Below are 10372 nucleotides of genomic sequence, written 5' to 3' on the forward strand. Positions count from 1 at the left end.
ATTGATCGCTATCTTCATCCTTCTCATGTGCACTATAACACTTAACTCTTATCAATTTCACATTCATCTTGAGGCAGATTTGCTGAGCTTGACCAATCTTTCAAAATCTGTTGGTAAAAGGTTTGCTTGTTAGCTGCATCGTAACGTTCCAAACTTCTGAAAAAAGTAGCGGCTTATAGTCTAAAAATTACTGTAGACCAAGGAATGTTCAAAACTTAGACCAAAGTCCAGTTGAAAATCTGCATCAAGATGAAAGAATCTTTTTAAAAGATATTTTCCATCTAATGTAAAACATTAAAGATTTACTGAAAATGTTTTGGTACCGACAAAAGACTTACGGCATAAGGTGCGTCTAAAACCTACGAATTTTGAGGGGCTGAATGCAAATGTGCAGCATTTTTTTTCTTTTAATATTATTCTTTCTTTAAAATGATTAAAGCACATATCACTTTTCTGCAACTTCACAATCAAGCAGTACTTTGTGTTAACATAGAATCTAAACAAACTACATTGACGTGGTTATGGAAAAATATAAAAGCAAAATAAGTTCAAGGGGTATGAATACTTTTGGAAGGCCCCATGAAACACATGAATCCCCAAACCTTTGCTCCCTTTTATGATTCTACTGATGTTTGTGCCTGTCTTCATGTTACAGCTCCATAGCAGAGCCGCCTGCTGTCCCGACTGATGTTTTTCCAGCCTTGACCTTTGACGACTTAGGTCAGCGCCCTCGGCTACTCATTTCAGTTCGTCCATTCAGTGTTGCCATGTTCTTCCTGCCTTTTTTTTTTTACATAACCCAAATTATTTATTTTTTATTTAGCATCTGAATGTGGGAAGTTTCATTCTGTTTAAAGCCGAAAGTATCATTTCATAAAAAAAAAAAGTAGGTCACCAGTGTGCGCCTGTGTTCGTTTGTACATTTTTGTACATTCACTACAAATGTGTCCTTTTTTTTTTAAGAAAGAAAAAAATTCAAGTCTAGTTGCTTGAATAAAAGACGCCTCCTTAGATAAAACGGACTCGTGTGTGAGCCTGTCTTGTCGTAGAGTCCAGTCAGGACTTGAAATGCATCCATGGTTGTGAAGGATGTGCCAAAGAGCCTGTTTACTTCCATGTCTTGCCTCTGTAAAAGCTGTTTACATTGGACCCGACGGTGGAGAGCTAGCACACGCGCAACAGACAACGACGGACTGGAGCGGCATTCGGAATAATCCTGCTTCCTTAAAAGACTTCATGGGACTTAAACCGTTGTTACTGTAGAGCTCTATTTATTCCAGTTGCAAACCAAACAGGAGTTGAAAAGGGGGCGGGGCTCTTGAGATCCGCCAGTCCACATCAAGAAACCTCTGGATCCCGAGGCCATAATCTGAGATCCAGTCTCATCTTTGTTCGTTTTAGGTCACCGTGTTTCAGAAGTGAAGAGACATACTACGTAGGTTGTTGACATTTTATGGTCTGTTCCAGTGTCCCACCCCCCTCCCCATGCTTAAAACAATGACTGTTCGATCCAAATGATTCCTCAACCCTTTTATGGACTATATACATACCTATATAACTACATATACTTAAAGAAACTGCTGGTGCTAATAGAGCTGTTAGCATTTCTGTTAGCAAAGTAGTTAAACAATAAGTGATCTTAAATTCATTTCTTGTGATTTGATTTCAACATTTGATGCTTTGTATTTTTATTGATCTGTGTGTTTCTGTACTTGCAGTTCTGCGGAGGTGACTCTTGGGGTATTTTTTTTATTATTATTATTTTTAATATGTTATGTTAGTTTCTCCAAGCTGAAACTTGGTGCTGGTGGGAATGGTGGCCACTGATGCTCATTCGATGTTCACAGAACACTTAAACAGGGGGACCGCTTTGCCAATTGATGTAGGATCCTCCTTCCTCCGAGTATGAGAAGGCCCAGTGTGTACCTGGTGGAGCCTCGGCGGGTGCGACTTGCTGTTCTGTGTGCGAGTGTGTGTATGTTTAATGTCTGAGTGTTACAATAGCAGCTGAGGAACAAACAGTACTGTACACAAAGGGTAATGTTTTAGGTGAATCAACTCCAGAAAAAAAACAATAAATGTGATTTCAATTTCAGACCTCGCCATTTCCTTTTTGGGGGGAATGGAGCCTTACACATTTTACTGGGATATGTTATGGCAAATGTTAATGAGCAAACCTGTCCGTGTCTGTGCTCCACTTTGCAGGGTCAGGGTGACATTGATTGACAGGTCACCAGTCCATCGAGGGGTTAATGTAAACCCTTTGGACAGAACAAATTTTCTCCACTAGGGGGAGATGCATAACAATCATTGATATCAACGAATGGATTACTGCCATCCTAATAAATGAGAAAATCATTGAAGTTCTTTTATCATTAACAAACTTGCATAGATTTATCACAGACAAAGCTGCATATTTAAAACATTTATCTGGATGATTGTAGCTTACAGACACTGAAAATCTAAAAGGTGGTTTTTCTGAAAGCGTGAAAGTTACGAACAGAAATGTTGCATCATGGTTCACATCAATCAGGACGGTTGATTTTGTGACAGGTAAGTCACAAAAGCTGCTACAAAAGTTTGATTTTCATGTAAAGTTGAGTGGAAAGAAAAATAGAAAATAAACGAAAGATTTATATTTGGGCTGATTGTCAAGTAAAAAGTCAGTTCAAGAGTTTGAACTGTATTACCAGTGTATTGAGGGTCATTGAAGATACATTAAAGAGTTCATTTCCACCAAAAAATTCAAAATCTTTTAGAGCAATCTCAAAATTTTGGAGCTTAGAAATGTTCTTGTTTTCTGTAGAAAATTCCTGAGTTTGAGGCAGAAATGTACCTTTTTGTTCCATCTACAACGACCCTAACACACCGTCATATGTATCTGCAAATCCTTCAAATAATAAATGACTTTGTCCAGTAGGTGGAGACACAATACAAACATTCATTGTGGCGATTACCTTTGCAGATCCCTGGGAAAGAACCTCATTAAGAAGCTGCTACGAAATACATCAGAATCTCAGTCGAACTTTGACTGGACCATGCTAACACAGAGACATTCTTTAATCTAAAAGGTGAACTTTCATCCCAGGCTCAAATCTTTTGTATCCTTCAATAGTTACTTCCAGGATTTTCTCCGTATTTTGTGTGTGATGCTGCCACTACTATTGTGTGTATTAGTCTTGATTTAGGGCATTCAAAGTAATGGGGGATGAATATAAATGCATGTAGAATGTTTTAGATTTTTCTTTACACGTTTTAAGTTTTCCTTCGACTTTAATTATTTGCTACTTTGTGGTCTTACTATTGAACAAAACGTGGAAAATCACATCTGGCCAGAAGAGAACCGCATGTTTGATGTCCCCTGCAGCAGATGCTTTCACATTCTTTTAATTATTAAACTATCAGGCCAAAGACGGCCTGATATTTTCTGTCAAAACATGTTATACGTGGGTTGAAAATCTAAGTGAAAAAAAAAATCCACCATAGCTCTATAAGCGTCCGGGGAGCTGAATGTTCTTTCTTATGGTGTTTATTTGGACAGCGTTGAACAAAAAGATGTCTTTTTGAACCCGGGAACATCTGTTCAGTTCACACTGTTTTCATTCATGGAGGTAAAACTCACCATGACACCAAGGGGAGGGACTCAGAGAACCAAGATGGACTAAATTTAAGTCACTGATTCATCACATCCAAGATTTGCACCATCCATCAATCAATACATTGATGATAATCCACGATCTAGTGAAATAATTGCAACTTTTATGTGGATACTGAGTAATTTTTTCACTCTAAGCACCAGGATCAGCAGCTCAGTCCCTGAGGAGAGCAGCTTCTCCTTCCTGCAGTCCAACCCATTGCGGCCCTGATTCAGCAGGGTCGACGGTTCACAGCTGGCCAACACAATTTATAAACAGTTTAAGTAAAAAAAGAAAAAATCTAGGTCACAATTTCAGATAAAAGTCAAAACATATTCTCGAAGTTCATTGGAAGACGAGTTCCAGCTTTGATGTTCATCAAAGTGTGGCAGAATAAGCTACATCCTCACATCGCTTATCAACACGCTTCGCAGGAGACAAAGATTTTCCATCTCATTCCCAGAAAGACTTTAAACTGACTGAAGTCGAGTTCGTCCTCACAACAGCAAAGAGCTAAAAATGGACAGAAGCTGTGGAGGAGTGTGACCGTTTTAGCTCCCGCTTGTCCGGCCTCTTCCTGAAGAGAGCTGCACTGAATACACACATCTGTTGTTTCCGATTGAAATCTTCCTAAAAGGCTAAAAGCAAATCCCCAAAGTCAAACCGACGGTAAAAGATCTTCGCATACTGACGCCACAGAACTTTGGATAAACTGCAATTCAGTTCAGCTTATTTACACAGATCCAGTTCACAACAGAAGAGCACTTGAGATGACTCAAGGGGATTAAGGAAGTGCTGCTCAGTTCAGTTCAATTCATCACTCCAGTTATGACTCACTGCAACACAGGAAGAATCGTATTAAAATCCAACTATAGCAGAATACGTTCAGATTTAGCCTTCTGCAAAATGCCACTTAGGAGAAACGTTTCCTAAATGGCGGATTGTTTTGAATCTATAGATTCTCATTTCATTTATCGCATTTTGTCAAAACTTTCATATCGTCACCTTCCTAAAATAAAGGCACCAAGTCATTTTGTGCCAAAAGTGATTTATTTTTTTTGTCCAAATCATTTTTTGTCATTTCTTGTAACCATTATAACATATCCAAAATCCTTTTAAATGCTAGCATGACTATTTCCTTCCTTCCAGCAGGTTTCAGAACCATCATTGCTCCCGACAAACTAATTAAGTGTTCACAGTTTTTGTTTGCACAGTTTGATTCTGTTCTAAATCCAGCAGTGAGATCTGTTATCTGACTGCATGAGAATATCACTGGGAACTTCCACCAGACTGTTTTTATGCAATGATGAACTCTAAAACTCGACAGAAACTTCTCACAGCTGTGGGGTCGAAGTGCAAAAACGGAAAAAAGAAAAGAAAAAAAAAGCGAAGCGCTTGACGACGATGATCTTCGAAGACATTGTGTCTGAAAACTTGCAAAGCATCATAAATTCCCACCATGAAAAATCCTAAATGGATCCCCCCTTCAAATGAGAAAAATGGAAAACACCACAAGAGAGAAGACAAGTCCAATTTTCCATTTATGATTTTCACTGTGGTCACAGTAAAATAGTTCATTCAAATTGTTGGTAATCATCTTATTTCCAAACACTATACAAATATGGAAAAAATGTAATGTTAAATGGGACAAAAAGGACTTTAAACTCAAACTATCGACTTCTGTAATGGGATAACAGAATGTAGTCCTTGAAAACATTAAAATAAATCCATCTAATCCATCTGAGGGACGGGAAGATTGCCGTCACATTCTTTGGTTGTTTGGGTTTTGATTGTGTCTGATTACTTTCTTATGGGATATTTAGGTCTTGCCATATTCTCTGTGCTTATCGTTTCTTTTTAGTTCATTACTGTGTTCTGTTCCTCGTACATTTGAATTGATTTCCCTATTTTCCGTTTTTCTTTTTCCTATTTTGTTTTCCTATTTTGTTGAGTCTTAGTTTAGCAGCTACATTTCCACTACAAATGTGCATAAAACTTTGTCAACATTCCGCAAATGTCGAAAAAACTCAATTTCACATTGCCATGATGCTGTTAACTACTTCCTGTCGTCTTCTTCTTCTTGGGTTGTGCCAGTGGCAACATCTGGTTGTTTGTCAGGTGACTCGTGATGTGAATAAAGTCCATTTTATTGCAATTTTTGTGAAGTAAACTAATCTCGAAATGGCCGAACAAACTCCACTTCTTCTAGCACCAAAACAAAAGTTTTTTTTCAAAGTTGCCGTGTTTCCATAAAGCAAATTTATTTTCAAAATGTCAGATTGCACAATGATATGGTCAATGGAAACACAGCTTGTGTTAATTAGTCTCCCTCCCTCGGTTCTCCTGCTTTCTCCTGGCCACAACTGAGCCACATTCCCTGATTAGCTCATCTGATTCTCCTGTCACATTTTACTACCCTGCATCAGTATTTAAGCTCCTGATTGTGATCCTTCAGTTTTTTTGTTTTGTTTTTTTTTGCTGTTCTTGTGCCAATGTTCCATGTTATCATCATTTCAAGTCCTCTAAACCATCTGCTCTAATCACTCAATCTTCTGACATGCACCATTTGAGCAGCTGTCTGCGCCTTGGGGCGCACGCGCTGACAATTACCTAACAAACCATTTTCGAATCCTATCGCATGTCATGCGTCCTAATGCTTTCGCATTTCCTCCACAATGTTCTTTTCGTATCTTCAGAGAGACTAAGTGGGAGCAAAAAAACAGGAAACATCCGTCTCTTTGGAGAGAGATTCACATCTTTTGACCCCACATGGTGCCACATGAGCGTCCAAACCGAATCTATTGTTAGCCTAGAGTTACACTAAAACTAAACAACGCGGGATGAAGGCACAGCGAGTACGAAAACATAAGGAAACACCAGGAGTTTTTTTTAAAGATCTAAACGGAAACCTTAAATGTCAACTTCTTGGGAAAAGCAGTGAACAACAGTGAAAAGGACAGTAACATAGGTAGGGCAGAGAAAACAGTGTTTACTGGACATCCCTGCAGCAGGGGAACAGAAGAATCAATGCTTTTTTTTTTTGCAATATGTATTAAAGTTTGACTTTAATGTGTCCCCAGATGAAGCCGGTGGCAGACATGATGTCTTGGAGCTGCTCGGCTCACTCTGAACCTGTTCCAGGCCAGGGCCTGTTGGAACACACAATGAAATCTGACATGGATCTAGTTTCATAGTTTACTGTATCCTTGAAGTCTTGTCTGGCCGAGAATTGGGGCTTTTTGGGATTTCGTTTGCTCACAAATCCATTGATAAGGTTTACAAGATCTAGTTCCATGTGTGGATGCTGGCCACGATCAGACAGCTGGAAAACAGGGGGGTTTTCCCGTCAGACCGTCAGTTCCCGAAACTACACACACACAAAAAACTCATAAAAACACACTCTTAAGACCATGTATTACACACACGCAGATTCTCAGCTAGATATAGAAGCTTGTTTTGAGCATATAATTCCTTAATACTGATTTTAAAAAGTACAAGTTCCACTGATCATCACTGACTCTGATAAGATATTTCCCCATGCTATAAGTGAAAAAATCTGCCAATGGAACTAGTACTTTTTAATTCATACTAAGGAATTGGTCACTTTAAACAAGCACTTATATCTTGCTGAAATGTTACTCATTAGTTAATTTTGTCTCATTTCAAGTGTTCTAAGATATTTGCATTAGAAACCAGACCAGATATACTTGAGTTTTTGCAGTGAATCTGCTAAAACCCAAATGTCCTCTATAGTACGACTTGACACTTTCGTGAGCAGATTTGAGATAACAGACTTTTGGATAACTTTTTTTAGCCGAACAAAGTTGTGTTGCTGCATTAGATCAGATGTTCTTAAGCTGTTGGTTGTATTCCTCCATCTGATAAGCTGTGATTCACTCTGCTGGAATCTCTTCAAAACCACAGACAGTAAAGCAAGTGACAGAGGCAAACATGTCTTTTTCTAAGGAGATAAGATGATGTCTGATTCAGGAGGCAGATATGGTGGTACAACTGTTGGCTAGAGAGAAAAGATGAGAGGAAGAATCCAATTTCTAACTTGTGGTTAATTTTTTTTTATTGATTGATAGCACTAGTTTTAATTGACACTAAATTAAATCCCAGATTGAACATCCATGAGAAGAGGGTTCTCCTATGTACAGTGCATCATGTTCCATAAGAACATGATGCACTGTTTCTAATTTGCCACAAGATTCACATTGGCCATAAGTGTGCTGTCCAATTAGAAGGAGATCAGAAGCCACAATCACTATACAGAACCAAAGTTAAATCCAGGAGAAACCACAGCAACAACAATCTGGCGAAGTGTGAATGTCCAGGCTGGTCCTCACTACAGCATCAGGAGGAACAGGATGATCTGTGCACTCAGATCAATCCATGGCACCTTCCCATTTAAAAGCTACATATCATCACCTTCCTAAAATAAAGGCCTAAGCCTTTTTTTTTTTTTGCCAAAAGATGATTTGGGGGACAAAAACAAACAAACTTGGCAATAAAAATAACCCAGGCCATTATTTTAGGAAGGTGACGATGTGTAGGCCACAAATATGTTTGAACACATTAAAAATTATATATCAACGATCTCCAAAAGCACACGAGGTTCCTGCAGCATGTCAACAGCTTCGCCTCGCAGTGACTCAGGTCTGACAGAGACAAAACATTTCTTCGGAATGAAGGAGGACAACTATTCTTGGTCTTCATGTTTCGTCCTGTCAGCTTTTAAAATGTCCCAGCCTCACACTCAGAGTCCCCTGGAAGAGCCAGAAACTGTCTGGCAGAGCGGAGATGTTCCTGGATATAATTCATCACCGGGGGGATATTTGAGTGGGCCGCCGAGCGGCACGTCAACAAGGAAGCCGCAGCTCTCTGCCGGGCCTCAGCGGCCGCAGACTGATGGCTCCCAGAGGGGAAACGTCGGCCTTATCTCTGCCAGACTGCCCGGAAACTCACGCTCCCATTAGGATCACCACTTCCCTGTTTCAGATGATAACAGCAACATCCACGATTCGGGCCGACTCCGGCGTTCGGATCGCCACTCTTAAACGTAATGGAGATGCGTTTAAGTGAAGCCCGTTCAGTCCTGCCTGCGTTCTCCAACGTTCTCACGCCAGCAGAGCAGAAAGCATCTGAATCGTCATCAAGAGATGCTGCAGGTGTCCCGTTACGTCCCGACTCCCACGGGATTCATTGCGCAAATTACGCTATTTGGAAAATCTTGAACTGCATTTGATAATCCGCTCCAGTGTAAACTTCCGATGATTTCTCCCCGTCCCCTAAAGATTAACAGTGTAAACATTTATTCCTGCTGAAAGAAAATATCCTTAATGATTATAATGAGAAGCCATGAATCAATGTCCGGCCTACATTTGCCGTTTTGTGAAGTTTGAAAGTGGTTTTAGGAATTTGAACTGAAGCCGATGCCGGGATTGATAAAGGACTCTGGTTTATTTGCGTATGCCCAAATATAGACAAGCCGGAAAGTGCATAAGCTCCTTTACTCAGGTTTCCCTGTCAGAACACTTGAACTACCTCAATCATCCTGTCACCAGACGTTTGCAAAGCCAGAGCACCATTTGAACGGTAAATGGCTGATGTTACGTATATAGCGCTTTTCCAGTCATTTTGACCACCCAAAGCTCTTTATTCTAAAGCTCACATGTTGGATTACACACATGCAGATTGGTTACTTGGGAGTCAAACCTACAACCTTCCAGTTGTAAGACAACAACTCCACCCACAGAGCCACTCCAGCCATTTATGTTCCTTGCCGCTGATTGGTTGCACACCTAAAATCGTATGAAGAAAATTAGAGCATGCGGTCGTGCTAAGACAGTTTTCATTATTGTATTAACACGCAATGTAATAGTAAATATTATATTTGATGTTTGAGCTGTTAAAATAGTTATCAGCGTTTTTAGAGGAGGCTTTTGGGTATTTGCAGATTCGAGCTATTTACAGGCTGCTGTGGTCCACTGTCCACCTGCTCAGTTAACACAAAGAGCAAATCAGCCAATCAAAAGGCAGAAGCTCATTCACACGCCTAGGCTTTCAGAGAAACAGGTTTGATGTTTGTTGGTGCCAGAGAGGCTCCTCTGAGGATTTCAGCAGCTAACGGACAACAGTTTCTCAAGTTTACAGAGAAAGTGTTGAAGAAGAGGAAATGTCCAGTGAGCAGCAGGTGTTTGGAGGAAAAGAACATGTTGATGTCAGATGAGAACAGGCAGATCAGTGTGAGATGGGAAATATTCAAGTTGAATAAAAATTATATATAATTTTCCAATTGCAGTGTTTCAATTAAAAAAAGAAACAATTAAAGTCACACGTGAATAGATTTGTTCACGGAATAAGTAATCAAAAAACATGCCTCCCCAGCATCCTCCTACCACTTCCTTTGTCTTTTCTGCCAATAATAACATCCGGTTGTTGATCATGTGACTCGTGATGTAAAAAAGTCTTTCCATTGCAGTTTTGCAAAACTGCAATGGAAAGTAATTGCGATACAGCTGGAAAACCACCTCATCCTGGCGTAAAAACCCCTTTATCGAAAAACATGAGGTTTTTTTTTTTTTTTTCAAAGTTCATGTGTTTCCATTAAGGAAATTTATTTTCAAAATAAAAATTTTTGTAATTATGTGGTCATTGGAAACGTAGCTAACGTTTTGTTGGGCATCACCATTTGAAATCCTGACTTCTCTGACTTTGCCAACCAGAACGCTGCT

Source organism: Poecilia formosa, unplaced genomic scaffold, assembly GCF_000485575.1.
Source record: "Poecilia formosa unplaced genomic scaffold, Poecilia_formosa-5.1.2 Scaffold407, whole genome shotgun sequence".
NCBI lineage: Eukaryota > Metazoa > Chordata > Actinopteri > Cyprinodontiformes > Poeciliidae > Poecilia > Poecilia formosa.